We start from the raw sequence: 26,248 nt of genomic DNA, 5'->3' as shown, positions 1-26,248 counted from the left end.
AAGGGCAGCTCCAGAAGAGAAAGTATTATAACAAAATGTGCAAAGACCTGGAGTTAGAAAATAAAAAAGGAAAGAACACATTTCTCAAGCTGAAACAACTGAAGAAAAAATTCAAGCCTTGAGCTGCAATTTTGAAGGATTCTCTGGGTCAAAAATTGAGTGACTCAGGAAGCATCAAAAGAAGATGGAAAGAATACAAAGTCGCTATCCCAAAAAGAATTGGTCAACCTTCAACCATTTCAGGAGGTAGAATATGATCAAGAACTGATGGTACTGAATGAAGAAGTACAAATTGCACTGAAGGCATTAGCAAGAAATACAGCTCCCAGAACTGACAGAATGCCAACTGAGATATGTCAACAAATGGATGTTACCCTGGAAGCGCTGGCTTGTCTATGACAAGAAAATTGGAAGAGAGCAGCTACCTGGCCATCCAACTGGAAAAGATCCACAAATTTGACAATTCAGAAGAATGACGATCTAAAGGAATGCAGAAATTATAAAATATCATTAATGTCACATGCAAGTAAAGTTTTGTTGAAGATAATTCAAAAATGGTTGCAGCAGTACATTGATAGGGAACTGCTAGAAATTGCAGCCAGATTCAGAAGAGCACAAGGAATAAGGGATATCATGGCTGATATCGGATGGATCTTGGCTGAAAGCAGAGAATAACAGAAAAATGTTTACCTGTGATCTATTGATTATGCATAGGCATTCTACTGTGTTGGTAATAACAAATTATGGATTACATTGAGAAGAATGGGAATTCCAGAACACTTAATTGTGCTCAAGCAGAACCTGTACTTAGACCAAGAGGCAGCTGTTCGAACAGAACAAGGGGACACTGGGTGGTTTAAAATAAGGAATGGCGTGCATCAGGGTTGTATCCTTTCACCATACTTATTCAATCTCTATGCTGAGTGAATAATCTGAGAAGCTGGACTATATGAAGAACAGGGCATCAGGGTTGAAGGAAGACTCATTAACAACCTGTGATATGGAGATAACACAACCTTGCTTGCTGAAAGTGAAGAGGACTTTAAGCACTTACTGATGAAAATCAAAGACTACAGCCTTCAGTATGGATTATATCATCTCAGCATAAAGAAAACAAATATCCTCACAATTGGATCAATAAGCAACATCATGAAAAATAAAGAAAAGATTGAAGCTGTCAAGGATTTCATGTTACTTGAGTCCACAGTCAACACCCATGGAAGCAGCAGTCAAGAAATCAAACAATGCATTGCACTGGGCAAATCTGCTAGAAAAGACCTCTATAAAGTATTAAAAATTAAAGATGCCACCTTCAGGACTAAGGTACACCTGACCCAAGCCATGGTATTTTCAATCGCCTTATATTCATGCCCTGGTGTTGCAGTGGTCAAGAGCTTGGCTGCTAACCAAAAGATCGGCAGTTTGAATCCCCCAGCCACTCCTTGGAAATCCTATGGGGCAGTTCTACTCTGTCCTATAGGGTCACCATGAGTCAGAATCGACTCGATGGCAATGGGTTTGGTTTTTTTGGGGGGGGTTCATATGTATGCAAAATCTGGATGATGAATAGGAAGACAGAAGAATAATTGAAGTCTTTGAATTATGGTGTTGGTGAAGAACGTTGAATATACTATGGACTGCCAGAAGAATGACCAGATCTGTCTTAGAAGTAGTACAGCCAGAGTACTGCTTGGAAGTGACGATGGTGAGACTTTGTCTCACGTACCTTGGACATGTTATCAAGAAGGACCAGTCCCTGGAGAATGACATCATTCTTGGTAAAGTAGAGGGTCATCGAAAAAGAGGAAGACCCTCAATGACATGGATTGACACAGTGGCTGCAACAATGTGCTCTGACACAGCGATGACTGTGAGGGTGGTACAGGACCAGCTAGTTTTGTTCACTGTGTCACTGTGAGTCAGAACTGACTCGACAGCACCTATCAACAACATAAACAAGTGATTCTATACACAGGACCATTTTCTTTTTTCCTAAGCTGCTATTCTCTTGTCAGCTAATGCTTCAAAATACTGCTACTACAAATATTATTTTTGAATTATGTGAAAGTGTACCATGTATGAGGTCATCCAGTCAAAAAATATAAACATGCTAATTTCATTAGAAAATACTTACTGTGATACACATCTGTCAGCTATCTTACTGCTTCTTCCGGAATAAATATCACATGAGAAGGAAGTCCAGAGGTTATGCTTTATCTCCTTTTTCTAGTTTATGTGATCACTGCATTCAATTCTGAAAAATAAAAATTTAAAATATCTTATTAATTACAACTTTACAATTATTTCACAACTTCTATATAATTTGAAAAAAAGAGAGGAAAAAACTAGCATGTTTTCCTGAACACAGTAAGTTACTGAATACTTGCATTTGATTATACATATTAAAAAAAATGTAATTCATTTGCAAAGCAAAAATCATCAGGCCCACTAATATTATAACAAAATGTACATCAAATAAGGCCAATATCACTCTTTCTAATTTTTCCAGAAGGTAGGAAATAAATCTCCACATATTCAAGGTGATCACATCCATTTATATTTCTATAAAATATTAGAAGAAAGGTAGTAATATATTCTTTCTTAATGTTTCTACCAGTTAAGTGATTATAAAAAAATTAACCTAGTATGGTTTGATTAATAAACTGATTTTTAATGTTGAAGCAGTCACAGAGAAGTAAATTTTAGTCCGGGGTGCCCTAGTAGCCCAGTGGTTAAGCCTTCAGCTCCTAACCAAAAGTTTGAATCCACGAGTTAGCAGTTGAATTGACTGTTTATAACCCACTTTCTAATTGGTTGGTATGTCATTCTGGTTTTCAGGAGTACTCTTTCCTCTGGTGGATGGTATTTTTTCCCTTCCTAATCACATAATCATTACTATTTCATGTTCAGTAACTTCACAAGATGAGTTTAGATACTGACAATAATCTTATATGAAAGAGTTGTTCACAGATTCCAGAACTGTATTTAGAGATTTTTTCTTCAATTATAATTCCAATTTCTACTTTATTTTTGTTTGTTCTCTTTTTCTCTATGAACTGGTTTAATGTATGTGAGTTTTCTCTTATCTCTCTTGTATATCTTTCACATATCTTCTAATTATTTCTATAGTTATGTTATTTTCTCTTTCATTGTTTGAGAAATATTTTATGAAGTATAGCAGCCACAGTTATTGCAGTTATTCCAAATTTATTTTTGTAATTTCTAGTGTGTTTTTCACTTTAACGCTTTTTCACTTTCCTTTTTCTTCCAGTGTTCTCCCCTCGTGTCTGACTGATCTGTATTTCCTTGTGTTGCTCTATAGTCTCTTTTTCAAACTTTGAGTTTCTTCATCACGCTCTCATTTTTTAGAGGCAACACTTATGGGGCTATGAAGTATCAGAACTCTTTCTTGTATTTACTCGGGCAATTTAAGGTGTTTCTCATCTCCTCTTTACTTTTGTGACTTACCTACTTTTGCTGATGTTTTTGTTCTTGTGGGTTTGAAGTCTTTAAGCATAGATTTCATGATGTTGTTTTTTCCACTACTGAATGGAACATTTGTTGGTCAAAAAAGTGTGTGTGTAAAAGTCTATAATTTTAGTTTCATGTCCTTATCTCAAGTAACCTCTCAATAATGTCATTTTATTTTTATTTTTTTGCTCTTGGGTCATCTCTCCTCTCCCACCTCTTTTTGTTTGTTTCTTTGTTTTCTGTCCATGGAATCAGGATCATGCAGAATCAATTCCTTTAGTCAATCAAGAAATATTTGTTGAATGATTGAAGAATGAATGAGTGAAAAGGCTTCCTACATTCCCATCTACTAATGCTGGCCACTGATCCCTTTCTTACTCTGTTTAAAGTCAGGCACATTTAATTGCTAAACTAGCTTGTATAAAAATTTTTCCTGCTTCATGATTGAGGAGGTACATGTTGGTTTTCATCCATTTGCTTGCCATTTCCACGGAATTTGATATTTAGTATTAGCTGGTAGTTTTACAAATTCCAGGTGGGTGAATTTATTGATATTATTAAGTCCAAGGGTTCATTGTCAGGATCACAGGAAACCAGTAACATTGATATCAAAAATATTAATGATGGTTGTTAGAAAAAAGACGTCATTGCCCACAATTTGGTAAAACTTGTACTCAATTCCTGACCAATTCTGAAACAATTCTTTTATTCTGATATTAGCATCCTCTTTTGAAGTGGTCTTCTACTGCTTTGTAAGTCTACAGTAGGATGGTGGTAGCAATATTTAGTTCTGAGGCCCAGAAGAACTTCAAGTAAAAAAATGCTCGATTAACTTTTTTTTTTTTTTTAAACATCTGAGATTGCTTTTCTTTTCAATGGCAATAACTTTAAAATCTACCAGGTTACCTTCTGGATAACCCAAGTTTATAAACTAGGAACAAAACAAAGCGGGGAGGGGAATGATGCTTTCTTTAAACATTCATGTCCTTCCCATTGTAACCATTCTCTTTTTCTCATTAATGGCGGGCACTGACTTTTATATTTTAGTTTGTGGGAGGTAATCAATGCAGGTCAGGTCTGTTTTGCTATTTGTAAGGAACTTCATACTTAGCACCTCCTTCTGTTCTTTGTGGACATCTTGCTGCTCGTAGGAATGGCTTGGAAGAGAACCAAGTTGTTCTTGAATTCCTGTGCCACTCGCAACTTGTACTGAGAAAGAATAGGAAACCCTGGTGGCGTAGTGGTTAAGAGCTATGGCTGCTAACCAAAAGGTCGGCAGTTCAAATCTACCAGGTGCTCCCTGGAAACCATATGCGGCAGTTCTAGTCTGTCTTTTAGGGTCAACAGGAGTCAGAATCAACTCAATGGCAATGGGTTGGTTTTCCTGGTTTTGAGAAAGAATGTAAAGTTCCCATCCAGTCCCTATTTGGAAGATTGATTTTTATGAAAGAAAAAAGAATAGGTTTGGAACGACATTACTTATAAACCAAGCATCTAAACTCAAAACCCTCTCACATACCCTTTGATGTGTTCCGCAGTTATTATTATTCTTAAGCTTCTTGCACATGTAATTGTTTAAAGTGTTGATAAAAGAATATATGTTGTTTGGTACTAGGCCTATATTACCAGCCCTTCCCCTAGTTGATTCATTTGACTAAGTATGTTATTTTTAGATGGCTTAACTTGACTGGCCAACATTTACTGTTACTTGTTAGTTGTTATTACATTTCAATATTTCTTTTGTTTATGGAGCCATGTAGATAGGCATGGCTTAATGTGATCCAATGATATTTTCCTGCGTTCAGTTTTCCAAAGTTAGTATCCAACTAAATCAAGAAATCTTCAGTTACTGAAAAAAAAAATAGATTTGATTCATCATTTTTTAAAAATAGAAACCCCTCCACTATAATAAAAAAAATTCACAACTTAGAAAGAGGTCATATTCCCAGGACATATTTGCAAGCTGTCTGCTTGATATCTGGGCACAGTATACCATCCACTTGTAACAATGTTCTCACTTGTGTTTAAATTCCCAGAATATGCAAGTAAAGCAACTCATTTGGCTGCATTATATTTTGTTAAGCATCTGGGAACCAAGCCACCACTAAAAACACAAATACTGGTGAGAAATGAACACTGCATCCTGACTTCCAATTTGGGATCCAGTCTGAAGGGAATATTGTTCATTTCCTCTTAACATCCTACTCATCCCTCATCGGAAGTCACTGCTACCCAGAAAAGTTTCTCTACCTCCCTCTTGCACACTGAAACACAAAACCGGAGCCATTCAACACGACTAAAACAGAGCAAGACAATCTTGCAAGATAATAGTAACAATAACAACAAAATAATGTAACTAGCCAATATGTCAGGTTCACACTTTACAAGGATTTTCTCCGTGGTTCATGAACAAAGACATATTCCTATCATCGTCTTCATATCACAAATTGTGAAAGTGAGGCTTAGAAATGCTAAGTGATCTTTCTCAAAGTCATGTGACTGGCTAATAAGAAATCAAGCCAGTTTCACTACAAGGTTGATCTGACACCAGACCCCATACTCTTTCCATTAAATCATGCTTTTTTGAGGACTCAACTATTTATGATAGAAAACAAAAAGTTTTTTTTTAACCAATCAAGTAAGGAATATCATGATATATAACACATTACAGTTAACATTTCAATTTAAGAATATATAACATACAAATAATGAATTTAACAAAATGATAAGAAAAGTACTGAATAAAATTGATTAGAATTGGATTTTCTGAAATGCCATATTTATACTAAAATTATTAATGAGGCTAGAATTGTCAGCATGAATATCTTAAATAATCATAGAATATACATGGTAAATAAAAATGAAATATTTGTATGCCTTTTAGAAACATAAATATCATTTCAGTATATCCTGCATTTTGAAGTGTCCATAATCATGCGGGATCCTACTGGAGAACTCCTGATGTCTCAGGAGTGAATGTTAAGAAATATTTAAAACAAAGCATAAGCATGTAAAAAGGTTTATACATGGAATAGTTTAAGTCGATATTTAATTTCTTTAACTCGGATGATTCTATCCAAAACTAATTTATTTGTGTTAAATAACTGAGTCTCTAGTTTAACACTGTGGTACCCACATTGGGTACGTTCCTATTTGGACAGGAAATGCTTACAGGATATCAGATTCATTCTTTAGAAATAACCTAAATGTGGAAAGAGAGTCAACCGGTATAGATGGAATTCTGAGAATTGTATGTTATAATTTCGTCCTATACACATTGTTTTCACACCACTATGGTGAATTATGAATGTACATAGAATACTGAAACCCTGGTGACATAGTGGTTAAGGGCTACAGCTGCTAACAAAAAGGTCGGCAGTTTGAATCTACCAGGTCCTCCTTGGAAACTTTATGGGGCAGGAATAGAATTGAGAATCCAGACATAAATCCATCCACATAGGAGCAGTTGGTATTTGACAAAGGCCCCAAAACAGTTAAATGGGGAAAAGGCAGTCTTTTTAACAAATGGTGCTGGCATAAATCGATGTACATCTGCAAAAAAAATGAAACAAGACCCATACCTCACTCCATGCACAAAAAAAGTAACTCAAAATAGATCAAAGACCTAAACATAAAGTCTAAAATGATGAAGATCATGGAAGAAAAAATAGGGACCACGTTAGGAGCCCCAATACATGGCATAAACAGTATACAAAACATTACTAACAATGCAGAAGAAAAACTAGATAACTGGAAGCACCTGAAAATCAAACACCTATGCTCATCCAAAGACTTCACCAAAACAGTAAAAAGACCACCTACAGACTGGGAAAAAGTTTTTAGCTATGGCATTTTCGATCAGCCTCTGATCTCTAAAATCTGCATGACACTGCAAAAACTCAACAGCAAAATTACAAATAACTCAATTAAAAAATGGGCAAAAGATATGAACAGACACTTCACTAAAGAAGACATTCAGGTAGCTAACAGATATACGAGGAAATGTTCACAATCATTAACCATTAGAGAAATGCAAATCAAAACTAGAATGAGATTTCATCTCACTCAACAAGGCTGGCATTAATCCAAAAAACACAAAATAATAAATGTTGGAGAGGCCGTGGAGAGATTGGAACACTTCTGGTGGGAATGTAAAATGGTACAACCACTTTGGAAATCGATTTGGCACTTCCTTAAAAAGCTAGAAACAGAACTACCATAGGATCCAGCAATCCAACTCCTTGGAATATATCCTAGAGAAATAAGTGCCTTTACACGAACAGATATATGAACACCCTTGTTCATTGCAGCACTGTTTACAATAGCAAAAGATGGAAGCAACCAAGGTGCCCATCATCAGATGAATGGATAAATAAATTAAGGTATATTCACACAATGGAATACTACCCATAAATAAAGAACAGTGATGAATCTGTGAAACATTTCGTAACATGGAGGAATCTGGAAGGCACCATGCTAAGTGAAATCAGTCAGTTGCAAAAGGACAAATATTGTATAAGACCACTGTTACAAGAACTCAAGAAATAGTTTAAACAGAGAAGAAAAAAATATTCTTTGATGGTTACGAGAGGAGGGAGGGAGGGAGGGTGGGAGAGGGGTACTCACTAATTAGATAGTAGATAAGAACCACTTTGGGTGAAGAGAAAGATAACACACAATACAGGTGAGCTCAGCACAACTGGACTAAACCAAAAGCAAAGAAGTTTCCTGAATAAGCTGAATGCTTCAAAGGCCAGTATAGCAGGTGCATGGGTTTGGGGACCATGGTTTGAGGGGACATATAAATCAACTGGCATAATAAAATCTATTAAGAAAACATTCTGCATCCTACCTTGGAGAGAGGCGTCTGGGGTCTTGAACGCTAGCAAGCGGCCATCTAAGATGCATCAATTGGTCTCAACCCACCTGGATCAAAGGAGAATGAAGAACACGAAGGACACAAGGTAATTACGAGTCCAAGAGACAGAAAGGGCCACATAAACCAGAGACTACATCAGCCTGAGACCAGAAGAGCTAGATGGTGCCCGGCTACAACTGACGACTGCCCTGACAGGGAACACAACAGAGAACCCCTGAGGGAGCAGAAGAGCAGTGGGATGCAGACCCCAAATTCTCATAAAAAGACCAGACTTAATGGTCTGACTGAGACTAGAAGGACCCGATGCTCATGGCCCCCAGACTTTCTGTTGGCCCAGGACAGGAACCATTCCCAAAGCCAACTCTTCAGACAGGGATTGGACTGGACAATGTGTTGGAGAGGGATGCTGGTGAGGGGTGAGCTTCTTGTATCAGAGGGACACTTGAGACTATGTTGGCATCTCCACACTGGAGGGGAGATGAGAATGTAGAGGGGGTTAGAAGCTGTAAAAATGGACAGGAAAAGAGAGAATGGAGGGAGGGAGTGGGCTGTCTCACTAGGAAGAGAGCAATTAGGAGTATGTAGCAAGGTGTATATAAGTTTTTGTGTAAGAGATTGCCTTGATTTGTAAACTTTCAGTTAAAGCACAATAAAAATTTTAAAAAAATATATAAAAAAACACTGTAACAGGCAAACTGGCATACAAAGATTCAAAGTGCAGAAAATGTGCATTCAAGGATTTTAGAATCCAGTTGGAAAGGGATTAGGGAGCAACACACACACAAAAAAAGGCTGAACGCCCCCTTGGACAAATGCAATCAGGCATGGCACCCTGCTCAACAATCACAAACATCTATCAAGATCACGGTGCTGTCCACAATGCAAAACCACTGTCAATTCAGAGTCCTCATCTAATCTGACATATGGGCAACATTTGACCCAGTGAATCAGTCTTTCCTGAGTCTATTCAGAACGGGTTTCTTTACTTGACCTTTAAAGCCACACTCTCTTCCTTTCTACCACCTCACTCCTGCTACTTCTTCCAGTCTCCTCTGCTGGTCCCTCAGCATCTCCAGGACTTGTGACCCCGAGCTCATTTCTTGGCTTCTGCTGTCTGGTACCCTCACGCTGTAGATCTGCATTGGCTAATACGGTAACACTGGCAATGAGTCGTTATTTAAATATGAATTTAAATTCACTCTAATGGAATAAAATTTTAAAAAATACAGCTACCCAGGCCAAATCATTGTTTACTCTTATCCTTCTTTCTGGTCCCACATCGAAATAATCAGCAATCAGTATGGACTCTACATTCAAAACATTTCTAGAATCCTGTCATTTTTTTTAGTCACTTCCCAAGCCATTATCTGGGAAAGAGGCACTGTTACATTTTTCCTGAATTATTTCACAGGACTTATAAGGAGTTCCCATTCTTACAGACAAGTGGCCTTTGAAGTGTAGGCTGGGTTAGCTTCTGCTAAATCCATAGAACAGTGGCACAGTGGTTAAGCGTTTGGCTACTAACCAAAAAATCGGCAGTTCAAATCCATCAGCCACTCCTTGGAAACCTTATGGGGCAGTTCTACTTTGTCCTGTAAGGTCGCCATGAGTCGGAATTGACTCAATGGCTATTTTTTTTTTTTTTAAATCTGCCTTACAATGGCCCTGTAGGCCTCACTTTATCTGGAGCCAACACTCTGCTTCTCACTCACATTCCATTCTTCGTGCTTCCTGGATCACGAGAAACTTATTCCTCCCTCAGGACCTTTACATTTGCTTCTTGCTTTTCCTACTATTCTCTTTGCACAACCATCCCCTCTCTGTTTTCATCTCTTACTCCTCTTCCCTTTAGTCTCAGCTCCAACACTCTCTCTCTAGTGCCTTCCTTGATCACACTATTTTAAAAGGAACTTTCTCTTACACACATTTTATCCTTATATTTTCAATAAAGGAATTCTCTCCCCTTCTCATGGGTTGAATTGTGTGTCCCCCCAAAATATCTGTCAACTTAGCTGGGTCATGATCCCCATCTGATGTGATTTACCTATATGTTGTAAATTCTATCACTACACTGTTATTGAGATGGGATTATTGGCAGTTATATTGATGATTTACAAGATTAGATAGTGTCTTAAACTAATATTTTTTGAGATATAAAAGAGAGAAGCGAGCAGAGAGACAGGGGGACCTCATAGAAAGCAGCACCAGGAACAGAGTGCGTCCTTTGCAGGATGCTGCTCTAACAGATACCTAAAATGTGGAAGTGGTTTTGAAACTGTGAATGGATAGAGGACTCAGAAGGCAGAGAGGAGAACTGTTAACATCGGAGAGATGTTAACATCAAAGAGACCGGTGAGAAGCAGCAGAGAACCGGCAGCAGAAGACCAGTGCCAGACAGCGCTGGAGGGGACCCACAGAGCAAGGCTGCTCAATGCCTTTGTACAAGAGACTTCCTGGAGGGAAGTCTTCCTCTAGGCACTTGTCAGTGGAGCTAGGCTTGTCAACCCAAGGAGCAAGACACCTGAGTGAGTGCCTTCTGGACAAAGTTTACTGGCAGAGTGGGGTGCCTCCAAGCACTTATCCGTGGAGCTACAGAGCTTTGGAACATTTGCCCCAGCAGGGCAGATGCAGGCAGTGAGTCCCAAAGGGCCAAGAGGCCAAGGACCCAGGAAGCAGAAGCTGAAGAGACAGGGAACATAGGAAGCCGAGCTGCCTCAGTATAAAAGGGTATGGCCATGACCTCTGGGGTCTCAAAGGGTGGAGCCATGGCCTCTGGTGTTTCTAAGCGTGGAGTCACCACTCAGCTGGACTAAGAGAATGGTGCACCTAAAGTTAAGGGAGTAGAGTTGCCATCCCAGTGGGCTTGAAAGGTGGAGCTAAAGCTCAGAGCTGAGGGGCCTCAGCTCAGAATCGGAGAGGTTGGCCAATACCTAGAATCTGGAGGGCAAGACCATTGTGTAAATGGTCTCAGAAAACAGAGGATTATTTTCAAGGCTTGAGGGCTAATGTAATGTGTTCCGCTGACTTGCTTGGTGCTAACGATACGGATTATCTGCAGTTATATTGAAAATCTACAAGATTAGACAGTGTCTTAAGTCAATCTCTTTTGAGATAAAAAAGAGAGAAGAGAGCAGAGAGATGTGGGGACCTCATAACACCAAGAAAACAGCACCAGGAGTAGAGCGCTTCCTTTGGACCTGAGGTTCCTATGAGGAGAAGCTTCTTGACCAAGGGAAGATGCATGACAAGGGCTTTTCTCCAGAACCCACAGAGAGAGAAAGCCTTCCCACGGAGCTGACTTCTAGCCTACTAGGCTGTAAGAGAATAAACTTCTGTTTGTTAAAGCCATTCACTTGTGGTATTTCTCTTATAGCAGCACTAGATAACCAAGACACCCCTCTTACCCTAATTTATACATTGATAATTTTAGGGATATATTCCCTCTCATATCATAGATAATATATTAATATTTTACTTTACAACATTGAATCCAGTTAATTTTATGATATGCCTTTTTTACTCCACAAAACATAGCATGGCTATCATTCCAAGTTAACACATGTTTATGTATACATTCATTATTTTTATATGTATCCCATCATATGATACTGAATTTGCTTAACAGTATTCTTAAGGATATTAAAAAAAAGCACCACGAAGAATATCTTTGTGTGTGTGAATGCATATATATATATATATTTAAACATTGTTCCAATATTTTCTCATTTTAAGTCTTAGAAGTAGAATTGATATGACAAATGATATGCCCATTCAAATTTGGATAACATAAGAGTCAACCTTCCTAATCTCTTTACTAAGCAGTAAACACAAACTCATCTTTTAAATCACGACTGTCGTTATTAGTTGCCACGGAATGGATTTCCACTCATGGCAACCTCATGTGTTGCAGCATAGAACTGCTCCATGGGGTTTTCCAGGCTGTGACCTTTCTGAAGCAGACCACCAACCTTTGGGTTAGGAGTCAAACACTAAACCATGAGGCCCCTAAATCATGACTAATCACTGATACATTTTTATTGAATTTTCTTGATGTTGAAATTTTAGATGCCATTGCCCATTCTATTTCATTTTGTGACCCCCTACTCTTCCTATACACGTATTTCTAGAGTTGTTGGAAAATTTTTAATTGCTTTGTCAGAGCTGAATGGACATTTAGGCCTATTACCACATTTTCTGCTACACACACACATATATATATAATTTTCATTGGCCTTTAAAATGTTTTTATGTACTTCCCTTGCTATTTAGAAGTTTTAAATTGTAATTAGTCAAATCCATTGATCTTTTATGTTTCTAATTTCTGAATTTTGCCAAAAGAAGTGTTTCTTCTTCGGATCTTTACCAAAATTTCCTATCTGTTTATGTATGGATTCTGTAAATGATATAAGCATAATGTGCATTTCACTATTCAAGCTCTCTGGAGTTAAGCTGTACGTTGAGGATTAAACAGTATGTGGTTCTTTTTCCTCACCTCCCCCAGTGTCTGGATAGTTGATCGAAAAAGGGGTCTTTAATATAAACTAAATCTCCCCATATGCTAGAATCAGTTTTATGGCTTTTCATTTTTTTCCACTAATTTGTCTCTCTACTTCCATTTTCAGAATTTGGCTTACTGTTCTTGAATATTGACTTGTCCAGATAAGTGATTCTCAGTAGGCATGTGGATGCTGAGGTGTGAATACACAGAAGCAAACAGCAGAGCTACACGGTGGATTTGGGGAAGGCTCTCTAAATTATACTTGTTCCTCAGTTTCTAATATGCTTTTTTGGAATAATTATGTCAAGTAATTTTGAAGTTATTAATCTCCAGAGGCATATTACATCTTTTTTTTGTGTAAATTACAAAATTTAACAATGATTCAAATGTTCAAATTTATTAGCAAAAATGTGCTCAAAGTTTTCTAATATTTTGAAAATATAATCTCCATTCCTCAAAATATTTTATATCTATTTCAAATAGAAGAGGTTTTCTCTCTTTCTTAAACAAATAAGTTATCTAGCAGTTAATCAATTTATTTCATGAGATTCTAAACTTAACTTCATTGTTTCCATCTTATTAGATTCCATTGGGGTTTCAGTTTTCTTTTATTAAACTCATTATCCTTGTTATTGATGATGATAATTAGTAGGGGAAATATTTAACGTAGGTATCCTCTACTTAGTACGTAAACGGCATGGTATTTGGGGAGGAATATTAGAACACTCAGGGAGATAAAAATACTCTAGTAAATTTATCATCTTATAGTTATAATTTATAAACATTGTTAAATTATACAAAATGGAAAATGAAGCTCAACAAAATTTTAGTTACTAATAGAGATATGCAGAAGATACTATGATTTTCAAGCAGACTTAATCACTATATGACAATGGAATCAATAACTGTTTGTCAAAAGAGAATATATGCTTTAAATCCTGAGAAACACTCATTTAAAGCAACATCATTTCTTCTTAATACATACTTAGGCCATAATCATACTCATGTATATATATGTGTGTATATAAATATACACACACGCACACACAAACACATATATAAATGACAAAATCTGGAAAATGTAAGAACAAATTAAATGTCATTAAAAAATTTCAATAAGACATATTTTATCAGATCCATTATAATTATCAATATGACAATACGTGCTACTGACTATAAGACCAAAAAGTTTTATTTAATATAATTAACCAAAATTCTGTAACAACAGCAATAAAGAACCCTGCCTTGCAAATATAAACTGTGATAAATATTATGTCTTTCATACCATCAATTGTTCATATGCAAGTTCAAGCCGAAACTGAAAAAAATCGGAGCAAGTCCACAGGAGCCAAAATATGACCTTGAGTATATCTCACCTGAATTTAGAGACCATCTGAAGAATAGATTTGATGCATTGAACACCAGTGACCAGATGAGTTGTGGAACGACATCAAAGACATCATCCATGAAGAAAGCAAGAGGTCACTGAAAAGACAAGAATGAAAACACCAAGATGGATATCAGAGGAGACTCTGAAACTTGCTCCTGAGTGTCAAGCAGCTAAAGCAAAAGGAAGAATTGATGAAGTAAAAGAACTGAAGATTTGAAAGGGCCTCTCAAGAAGACAAAGTAAAGTATTACAATGACGTGTGCAAAGAGCTGGAGATGGAAAACCAAAAAGGAAGAACATGCTCGGCTTTTCTCAAGCTGAAAGAACTGAAGAAAAAATTCAAGCATCGTGTTGCAATAGTGAAGGATTCCATGGGGAAAATATTAAACGATGCAGGAAGCATCAAAAGAAGATGGAAGGAATACACAGAGGCATTATGCCAAAAAGAATTAGTTGATGTTCAACCATTTCAAGAGGTGGCATATGATCAGGAACGATGGTACTGAAGGAAGAAGTCCAAGCTGCTCTGAAGGTATTGGCAAAAAACAAAGCTTAGGGAATTGATGGAATATCCATTGAGGTGTTTCAACAAACCGATGCAGCACTGGAGGTGCTCACTTGTTTATGCCAAGAAACATGGAAGACAGCTTCCTGGCCAACTGACAGGAAGAGATCCATATTTATGCCTATTTCCAAGAAAGGCGATCCAACCAAATGTGGAAATTATACAACAATATCATTAATATCACATGCAAGCAAAATTTTGGTGAAGCTCATTCAAAAATGGCTGCTGCAGCAGGATATCAACAGGGAACTGCCAGAAATTCAGGCCGGTTTCAGAACAGCATGTGGAACCAAGGATATCACTGCTGATGTCAGATGGATCCTGGCTGAAAGCAAAAAACACCAGAAGGATGTTTACCTGTGTTTTATTGACTATGCAAAGGCATTCGACTGTGTGGATCGTAACAAGCTATGGATAACACTGTGAAGAATTGGAATTCCAGAACACTTAATTGTGCTCATAAGGAAACTTTACATAGATCAAGAGGCAGTTCTTCGGACAGAACAAGGGGATACTGATTGGTTTAAAGTCAGGAAATGTGTGTATCAGGGTTGTATTCTTTCATCATACCTATTTAATCTGTATGCTGAACAAATAATACAAGAAGCTGGACTATATGAAGAAGAATGGGGTATCGGGATTGGAGGAAGACTCATTAACAACCTGTGTTATGCAGATGACACAACCTTGCTTGCTGAAAGTGAAGAGGACTTGAAGCATTTACTAATGAATATCAAAGACCACAGCCTTCAGTATGGATTATACCTCAACATAAAGAAAACAAAAATTCTCACAACTGGACCAATGAGTATCATCATGATAAACAGAGAAAAGACTGAAGTTGTCAAGGGTTTCATTTTACTTGAATCCACAATCAACAGCCGTGGAAGCAGCAGTCAAGAAATCAAAAGACACATTGCATTGGGCAAATCTGCTGCAAAGGATCTCTTCAAAGTGTTGAAGAGCAAAGATGTCACCCTGAAGACTAAGGTGCGCCTGACCCAAGCCATGGTATTTTCAATTGCATCATATGGATGTGAAAGCTGGACAATGAATATGGAAGACTGAAGAAGAATTGATGCCTTTGAATTGTGGTGTTGGCGAAGATTATTGAATATACCATGGACTGCCAAAAGAACGAACAAATCTGTCTTGGAAGAAGTACGGCCAGAATGCTCCTTAGAGGTAAGGATGGCAAGACTGCGTCTTACATACTTTGGACATGTTGTCAGGAGGGATGAGTCCCTGGAGAAGGATATCATGCATACAGGGTCATCAGAAAAAAGGAAGGCCCTCAACGACGTGGATTGACACAGTGGCTGCAACAATGAGCTCAAGCATAACAACGATTGTAGGGATGGCGCAGGACCGGGCAGTGTTTTGTTCTGTTGTGCATAGGGTCGCTATAAGTCAGAACAGACTCGATGGCACCTAACAACGACAACAACAACAACCAAGAATGTGTGAAATAGCAACAAGAATCAAACTTGACACTATATCATATATGTACAGAAAATAGAGTATAACCAACCATCTAGTATGTTGCCAGCTGACATTTTCCTTTTCTATTTTGCTACAGAATACCAAATCATTTTAAAGAAAATTTTGCTTTGGCAATGAATATAGTACAAATAAGCTACAAAATACTCTCAACATGTAGTATTAATATTTTTCCTCTTCATTCTGCTATTTCTTACTACAGTGGCTCCTTTTGATATTACATTCTATGATGGTTCCATTTACTATTTTGGCCTTAGGCATCTAATCTTTGCTTATTTTATTTTATTTTTTTTTTTGGATAATTGCTGTCTTCTCACTTTATTTTGCCGTCCTGAATGGTTATACATAACATCACTACAAAGAGTTAAAATATGAAGTGTGTATTATTATAATGGTCTTTAAGGAGAAAAACTATAAACAAAGAAGGTTCATTGTTGTGCTATGGCATTCAACTGGAATAGATCTAAACATTTTTTATTAGTGTAATGGTTTAAATATTAAGTCATGGCAAAAGAGTATTATTTAACTATTATAAAGTGTAATTATGGAAGAGTCTTAAATTTTTAAATGTTAAAAAAATAGAATGCAAAATTGTATTCACATTGTAATTAAACACATAAAAATAATTCACGTGAATAGGAAAAAGAATAAAGGGGCATGGAAATAAGAAAACAAATTATAAAACTGGTCAAAAATGAGTGATTTTTTTTTCCTGTCATTTTCATTATATTCATTAACATTAAAACATTATTTGCAGAATAATAGAAATCTTAAAAGAATATTTTTAAATAGAAAGCCAGCTTTTTTACCCCTGTGGATTAATTGATTATCTTCCAAATCCAGTGCTTATACACACACATACACATACAGACACACATTAACACATTAAGTACAGCTGTGCACACACCAGAAGGAACTACTGAAAGTAACAGCGACATCTTTACACGGCCTCGCAGAGAAGCACAGACACCCACAGAGAAATTTGGGAAAAAAATTCATGTTGTTAGTTCAGATACTCATTACGCCTCTTTTATAGTCCAGATGTATGTTAAGCTGGCGCATACCTAATTAAACCTACAACAGGCATAATTGAGACTATTTGAATTCATTCCACTCTGTTGGTTTTTGCATCTGTCCATGAGATCTAAACAACAGTTTAGTGGCAATTTTGTGCTGGCACAGAAATTATACATGTAGGTATGCATATATTCCAATGTAAGTATTGAATTGATGTGCATATTTCAATATTTAAGAGTTCACTTAATGTAAGAACGTGGAAGAAAGATGTGGCAGTCTATTTCCTTAAAGACTACATCCTAGAAAACCCTGTGGGGCAGTTCTACTCTGTCCGGAAACTACTAGACAGCAACAGGGATAGGCAAAGTAAGTAAGGCTCTGTGTATCTGGAAATTGTTATGTGAATATCGTTTATTATAAACCTTGGAATTACTGAAATTCTTTCAATAGTGTATAAATACCTTGGTTATAAATAATATAATCAAGGCAAAGCTAATAAGGACAATCTAGGTCTTTTCTTAAAATATATCCATTTCTCCTTTATTTCCAAAAACCTTCACATTGTAACAAAGCTATGTTTGATTTATTTCATTTAATAATGTCATTTTTTGTCTTATTTGTAGTCTTGATTATCTAGGGCTGCTATAACAGAAATACCACAAGTGAATGACTTTGACAAAGAGAAATCTATTGTCTCACAGTCTAGTAGGCTACAAGTCCAAATTTAGGGTGGCTCTGGAGGAAGGTCTTTGTCATCAATCTTCCCCTTGTTGAGGAGCTTCTCAGCACAGGGATCCGGGGTCCAAAGGACGTGCTATTCCCTTGGCTTCTGTTTCTTGGTGATATGAGGTCCCCATGACTCTCTGCTTGCTTCTCTCTTTATATCTCAAAAGAGATTGATTTAAGATATTTTTCTAATCTTGTAGATTGAGTCCTACCTCACAAAAACAAACTACCACTAATCCCACCTCATTAACATCATACAGGTAGGATTTACAACGCATAGGAAAAAAAAATTTTTTTAGGGTAATTAGGTCAGATGACAAAATGGTGGACAATCACACAATACTGGAAATCATGGACTAGCCAGGTTGACAACATATTTTGGGGGACATAACTTATCCCATGACATTGGTTCACACTATGCTTTGCTACTTGGTTTCATGAATATAAATTTAACCTATTTCACAAATCAGTTTCTACTTTCCACCTGTAACTGCTGATGACAAACTTCTATTGGGGAGGAAAAGCTGGTAGTAATAACTGTATACTTATTCATTTCTTCTCATGATTTTTATTTCTTCACAGTAAAATGTAAACTTCCTGTATCTGAAGGAACTTTTTTAAGAAATAGAAACAGAATGTTATCATATAGTGGAATATTTCACATATTTAAAAATATTACTATGGAGGGAAAAGTGGTCATACAGTTATGTTACATCAAACTTTGCCCATTCATGACTGCATACCTATTTACAGTAATGCCAGCAAAGCTGTAACAGATTTAGGTAAAGGACAATTATTCTGGATTAAAAACTCACCTGCAAAGTGACAGGTATCACTTGGAAAATCATGGATTGTAAATACACACACTCATTTTCACATTTCCTTAATCTTAAACCCAATATGTATTCATATTTTAATATTTCATAAATGAGGATCCATTCTACAATGAATTTCAAAAAAACGACAGTTTTTTTTTTTTTTTTTTGATTCCAGGGAAGTTGTTAATCAATGGTCCCTTTTATAGATATTGACATTTTAGAATTGAGGAAATAGAGTGAAGTTGTGGATCTCCTAATAGCTGATGCTAGCAATAATGTGAGGAAATATATTATCTCTACTACCACTATCATTTTATTTTCCTTGAATGTGTTCATTTTAAGAATGCTTAAAAGATTTCCAATATAGGCTGTTTCAGTAGGAGTTATTATTATTATTAAAGCCCTAACGCATTTATGAACTACAGTTGTTCAAAGGTTATCAAAACACCTTCCAAAGCAAATGTGATCTTAATGCAAACTACCCAAATAATGAATCAACATATTTTGCATTAAAAATTATTCAGGAATGAGCAGTTTAAAAGGGACCCAGGGTCTATATATTATTTCCAATTTTTAAAATTCAAAGCTAGTCATATTTCTTGTTTTTACATTCCAATTTGGATTTGGTGTTAAAACATAAATGTTAGCGTATTAACTTCTTAAATATGATTTATATCATCAAAATACGTCATGCTCATCTTCAAGCCAGTTACACAAAGAAAAATAGTATAATATTAATAGTGATGTGTCAGGTGATAGGATTAATTTAAAACAATAGCTAAATATCTGATACCGATTTGAAAATATACGGGACAATGTAGTCAATACATGACATCACTGATCACTTTAAAAAGTAAACCATCCAAAACGTCACTGAAATAGTTATACTTTTATTAAATAAATATCCATTAAGAAAATATCCATTATTAAATGGTTTGCATTTAGATACTTTTGCTATTCAGCACTATTTCATGACATATTTGGAGTCTCCAGTTCGTGCAAATAGTTAACATCCTCAGCTGCTGCCAACAGTTTGGAGGTTAGAGGACACCCAGAGGCATCTTGGAAGAAAGGCCTGGTGATCTACATCCGAAAAATCTTCCGTTAACAACCCTCCAGAGCAAAGTTCCACCATGAAACACACTGGGTCTCCACGAGTCTGAATCAACTTGATGGCACCCAGTTTTCTTTTTTTTTTAATGACATACTTAAAATATATGAACATGGCTTTATACAAAAAACCCAGAGCCATTGAGTCCATAATAAGTATTTTAGATGGGTTCATTGTGTTGGATCACAACGAATTTATAAGTTCACCATTCCCGAAGCTTTTTCTTTTTAATATGTTGTTTGTTTCTTTATCTCTGCCTGGCAATTAGAGGCACATGGGCTGGAAATCTGCTTGGTAAGCCAGTTTTTCTATACAGCATCCTAAATTTATAAATTTGAAAGATCAACACTGACTTGAAATCTTCATAAAATTAATAGCCAAGTTTTAGTACACTACTTTGAAATTTCTACACCACATACCCAGGAAACCTAAATATTACTTTTTGATTTTCCTAACAACTAAGCGCCCCCAGGTGTCTGTCAGTTTGTTGTACTGGGGGGGCTTGTGTGCTGCTGTGATACTGGAAGCTATGCCACCGGTATTCAGATACCAGCAAGGTCACCCATGGAGCATAGGTTTCAGCTGAGCTTCCAGACTAAGACAGACTAGGAAGAAGGACCCGGCAGTCTAGTTCTGAAAAAGCATTAGCCAGTGAAAACCTTATGAATAGCAGCGGAACGTTGTCTGATACAGCGCTGGAAGCTAAGCCCCCCAGGTTGGAAGGCACTTAAAAGATGACTGGGGAAGAGCTGCCTCCTCAAAGTAGAGTTGACATTAATGACGCAGATGGAGTAAAGCTTTCGGGACCTTCATTTGCTGATGCAGCATGACTCAAAATGAGAAGAAACAGCTGCAAACATCCATTAATAATCAGAACCTGGAATGTACGACGTATGAATCTAGGAAAACTGAAAATCATCAAAATGAAATGGAATGCATCAACATCAATATCCTAGGCATTAGTGAGCTGAGATGGCCTGGTATTGGCCATTTTGAATCAGACAAACATATAGTCTACTATGCTGGTAATGACAACTTGAAGAGGAATGGTGTTGCATTCATCGTCAAAAAGAACATTTCAAGATCTATCCTGAAGTGCAATGCTGTCAGTGATAGGATAATATCCATACACCTACAAGGAAGACCACTTATTATTCAAATTTATGCACCAACCACTAGGGCCAAAGATAAATAGAAGATTTTTATCAGCTGCTGCAGTCTGAAATTGATCGAACATTCAATCAAGATGCATTGATAATTAATGGCGATTAAAATGTGAAAGTTGGAAACAAAGAAGAAGGATCCATAGTGGGAAAATATGACCTTAGTGATAGAAACAATGCCAGAGATTGAATGGTAGAATTTTGCAAGACCAACGACTTCTTCATTGGAAATACCTTCTTTCACCAACATAAATGGCAACTATACACATGGACCATACCAGATAGAGCACACAGAAATCAAATCGACTACATCTGTGGAAAGAGATGTTGGAAAAGCTCAATATCATCAGTCAGAACAAGGCCAGGGGCCGATTGTGGAACAGACCATCAATTGCTCATATGCAAGTTCAAGCTGAAACTGAAGAAAATCAGAGCAAGGCCACGGGAGCCAAAATATGACCTTGAGACCATCTGAAGAATAGATCTGATGTGTTGAACACTAATGACTGAAGACCAGACGAGTTGCAGAATGAAAACAAGGACATCACCCATGAAGAAAGCAAGAGGTCATTGAAACATAGGAAAGAAACGGCCAAGATGGATGTCACAGGAGACTCTGAAACTTGCTCTCAAACGTCAAGCAGCTAAAGCAAAAGGAAGAATTGATGAAGTAAAAGAACTGAATAAAAGATTTCAAAGGGCAGTTCGAGAAGTAAAGTATAATAATGACATGTGCAAAGAGCTGGAGATGGAAAACCAAAAGGGAAGAACACACTTGGTGTTTTTCAAGCTGAAAGAACTGAAGAAAAAATTCAAGCCTCGAGTTGCAATAGTGAAGGATTCTATGGGGAAAATATTAAACGACGCAGGAAGCTTCAAAAGAAGATAGAAGGAATACACAGAGTCATTATATCAAAAAGAATTAGTCGATGTTCAACCCGTTCAAGAGGTGGCATATGATCAGGAACCAGTGGTACTGAAGGAATAAGTCCAAGCTGCTCTGAAGGCTTTGGCGAAAAACAAGTCTTCAGGAATTGATGGAATATCAATTGAGATGTTTCAACAAACAGATGCAGAGCTGGAGGTGCTCACTCGGCCAAGCCAAGAAATATGGAAGACAGCTTCCTGGCCAACTGACTGGAAGAGATCCATATTTACGCCTATTCCCAAGAAAGGTGATCCAATCGAATGTGGAAATTGTAGAACAATATCAATATCATTAATATCACACATAAGCAAAATTTTGCTGAAGATCATTCAAAAACAGCTGCAGCAGTATATTGAGACAGAGAACTGCCAGAAATTCAGGCCGGTTTCAGAAGAGCACGTGGCACCAAGGATATCATTGCTGATGTCAGATGGACCCTGGCTGAAAGCAAAAAACACCAGAAGGATGTTTACCTGTGTTTTATTGACTATGCAAAAGCATTCGACTGTATGAATCATAACAAATTATGGATAACACTGCGAAGAATGGGAATTCCAGAACACTTAATTGTGCTCATGAGGAACCTTTACACAGATCAAGAGGCAGTTGTTCGGACAGAACAAGGAGATACTGATTGGTTTAAAGTCAGGAAATGTGTGCGTCAGGGTTGTATTCTTTCACCATACCTATTCAATCTGTATGCTAAGCAAATAATCTGAGAAGCTGGACTCTATGAAGAAGAACGGGGCATAAGGATTGGATAATTAACGAACTGCGTTACCCAGATGACACAACCTTGCTTGCTGAAAGTGAAGAGGACTTGAAGCACTTACTAATGAAGATCAGAGACCATAGCCTTCAGTATGGATTGCACCTCAACATAAAGAAAACAAAAATCCTCACAACTGGACTAATGAGCAACATCATGATGAATGTAGAAAAGACTGAAGTTCTCAAAGATTTCACTTTACTTAAATCCACAATCAACAGCCATGGAAGCAGCAGTCAAGAAATCAAAAGACGCATTGCATTGGGTAAATCTGCTGCAAAGGACCTCTTTAAAGTGTTGAGGAGCAAAGATGTCACCCTGAAGACTAAGGTATGCCTGACCGAAGCCACAGTATTTTCAATCACGTCATATGCATGTGAAAGCTGGACAATGAGTAAGTAAGGCCGAAGAAGAGTTGACGCCTTTGAATTGTGGTGTTGGTGAAGAATATTGAATATACTATGGACTGCCAAAAGAACGAACAAATCTGTCTTGGAAGAAGTGCGGCCAGAATGCTCCTTAGAACCAAGGACGGTGAGACTGCGTCTTACGCACTTCGGACATGTTGTCAGGAGGGATCAGTCCCTGGAGAAGGACCTCATGCTTGGCAGAGTACAGGGTCAGCGGAAAAGAGGAAGACCCTCAACAAGGTGGATTGACACAGTGGCTGCAACAATGAGCTCAAGCATAACAACGATTGTAAGGATGGCTCAGGACCAGGCAGTGTTTTGTTCTGTTGTGCATAGGGTCGCTATGAGTCGGAATCGACTCGACGGCACCTAACAACAACAACAAAAACAAAGCGATTGCTTTCACCAAAGTACAGAGTGATCTGACCGCACTTTATAACCCAGACTCCAAGCCTGCTCCCTCTTGCAGTAAATCTCACGGAAATGCATAAAGAAAATCCTGCACTTCGCCACCAGGGTTTGTTCCTGGAATCATTGTTGCATTAGAAACAATAGTCTTGTGAGGTCACAACGATGACCTCCTTCAAATTCAGAGGATGGTTCTTCTTCACTTTCTTCCAAGGACAGGGACTCAGTGGTGGCTTTTGCTCTCAGTACACTTCATCACGCCTCTCTACTTTAGTGGCAGAACATGCAATATAGGAGAAATGGAAATAAAAACAAGGTTTTCAGTTCCCACAAGCTATACACTGACTTACGTTTTTCTGTTCTTACAAGTTCTAGTACTTACTACATGATTTGAGAATTTTTTTTAACCAAGAAATATTAAGAGCTATGTTTTGAATTTTTTTAAAAAGTACATGTCATCATTTTTAATAGAGTTCATACAGGTTATACAGGGATTGTACAGCAGAAATAAATGATACAATATGAATCTTTCTGATGTGAGTGGTATAAAATGGAAGCTGCAGTGAAGTTAGAAAGAAATTATTTCTTCAGTTCAGAATACTGGGAATTAGTACTAGAAAAAGCACCTTTGAGTGATGGATAAACATAAGGAAATAAAATGAATGAGACAGCAAGTCTGTGGTAGGGAGAAACAACATATTCAAAGAGCAAAAGTAAATGATATGTTTCTAAAGTTGGAACTTTATTATGACTTTTTTTTTATTAACTTTTATTGAGCTTCAAGTGAACGTTTACAAATCAAGTCAGACTGTCACATATAAGTTTATATACACCTTACTCCGTTCTCCCACTTGCTCTCCCTCTAATCAGTCAGCCCTTCCAGTCTCTCCTTTCATGACCCTTTTGCCAGCTTCCAACTCTCTCTATCCTCCCATCCCCCCTCCAGACAGGAGATGCCAACACAGTCTCAAGTGTTCACCTGATATAATTAGCTCACTCTTCATCAGCATCTTGCTCCTACCCACTGTCCAGTCCCTTTCATGTCTGATGAGTTGCCTTTGGGAATGGTTCCTGTCCTGTGCCAACAGAAGGTTTGGGGACCATGACCGCCGGGATTCCTCTAGTCTCAGTCAGACCATTAAGTATGGTCTTTTTATGAGAATTTGGGGTCTGCATTCCACTGATCTCCTGCTCCCTCAGGGGTCCTCTGCTGTGCTCCCTGTCAGGGCAGTCATCGATTGTGGCCGGGCACCAACTAGTTCTTCTGGGCTCAGGATGATGTAGGTCTCTGGTTCATGTGGCCCTTTCTGTCTCTTGGGCTCTTAGTTATCGTGTGACCTTGGTGTTCTTCATTCTCCTTTGCTCCAGGTGGGTTGAGACCAATTGATGCATCTTAATTGGCCGCTTATTAGCATTTGAGACCCCAGACGCCTCATTTCAAAGTGGGATGCAGAATGTTTTCATAATAGAATTATTTTGCCAATTGACTTAGAAGTCCCCTTAAACCATGGTCCCCAAACCCCCGCCATTGCCCCGCTGACCTTTGAAGCATTCAGTTTATCCCGGAAACTTCTTTGCTTTTGGTCCAGTCCACTTGAGCTGACCTTCCATGTATTGAATATTGTCCTTCCCTTCACCTAAAGCAGTTCTTAGCTACTAATTAATAAGTAAAAAACCTTCTCCCACCCTCCCTCCCCACCTAGTAACCACAAAAGTATGTGTTCTTCTCAGTTTATACTATTTCTCAATATCTTATAATAGTGGTCTTATACAATATTTGTCCTTTTGCCTCTGATTAATTTCGCTCAGCATAGTGCCTTCCAGGTTCCTCCATGTTATGAAATGTTTCACAGATTCGTCACTGTTCTTTATCGATGTGTAGTATTCCATTGTGTGAATATACCACAATTTATTTACCCATTCATCCGTTGATGGACACCTTGGTTCCTTTCAGCTTTTTGCTATTGTAAACAGAGCTGCAGTAAACATGGGTGTGCATATATCTGTTTGTGTAAAGGCTCTTATTTCTTTAGGGTATATTCTGAGGAGTTGGATTTCTGGGTTGTATGGTAGTTCTATTTCTAACTGTTTAAGATAATGCCAGATAGATTTCCAAAGTGGTTGTACCATTTGACATTCCCACCAGCAGTGTACAAGAGTTCCAATCTCTCCGCAGCCTCTTCAACATTTATTATTTTGTGTTTTTTGGATTAATGCCAGCCTCGTTGGAGTGAGATGGAATCTCATCGTAGTTTTAATTTGCATTTCTCTAATGGCTAATGATCGAGAGCATTTTCTCATGTATCTGTTAGCTGCCTGAATATCTTCTTTAGTGAAGTGTGTGTTCATATCCTTTGCCCACTTCTTGATTGGGTTGTTTGTCTTTTGTGATTGATTGAGTTTTGACAGAATCATATAGATTATTTTAGAAATCAGGTGCTGGTCGGAGATGTCGTAGCTGAAAATTCTTTCCCAGTCTGTAGGTGGTCTTTTTACTCTTTTGGTGAAGTCTTTAGATGAGCATAGGTGTTTGATTTTTTAGGAGCTCCCAGTTATCTGGTTTCCCTTCATCATTTTTGGTAATGTTTTGTATGC

General features: G+C 37.6%; 1 long non-coding RNA gene across 1 annotated transcript in view; it reads right to left on the bottom strand.

The window, feature by feature from the left end:
• The window catches only part of LOC126064555 (uncharacterized), a 135,300-nt gene that overhangs the window by 14,748 nt on the left and 94,304 nt on the right, over nucleotides 1-26,248 (bottom strand). Inside the window, exon 2 of the long non-coding RNA XR_007514575.1 lies at nucleotides 2,135-2,254. This is a non-coding gene — a long non-coding RNA (uncharacterized LOC126064555). The remainder of the gene's footprint in view (nucleotides 1-2,134; nucleotides 2,255-26,248) is intronic.

The sequence above is a fragment of the Elephas maximus genome, chromosome 21 (genome assembly GCF_024166365.1).
Source record: "Elephas maximus indicus isolate mEleMax1 chromosome 21, mEleMax1 primary haplotype, whole genome shotgun sequence".
Classification (NCBI taxonomy): domain Eukaryota; kingdom Metazoa; phylum Chordata; class Mammalia; order Proboscidea; family Elephantidae; genus Elephas; species Elephas maximus.
This window is presented reverse-complemented; position numbering and strand designations above follow the sequence as displayed.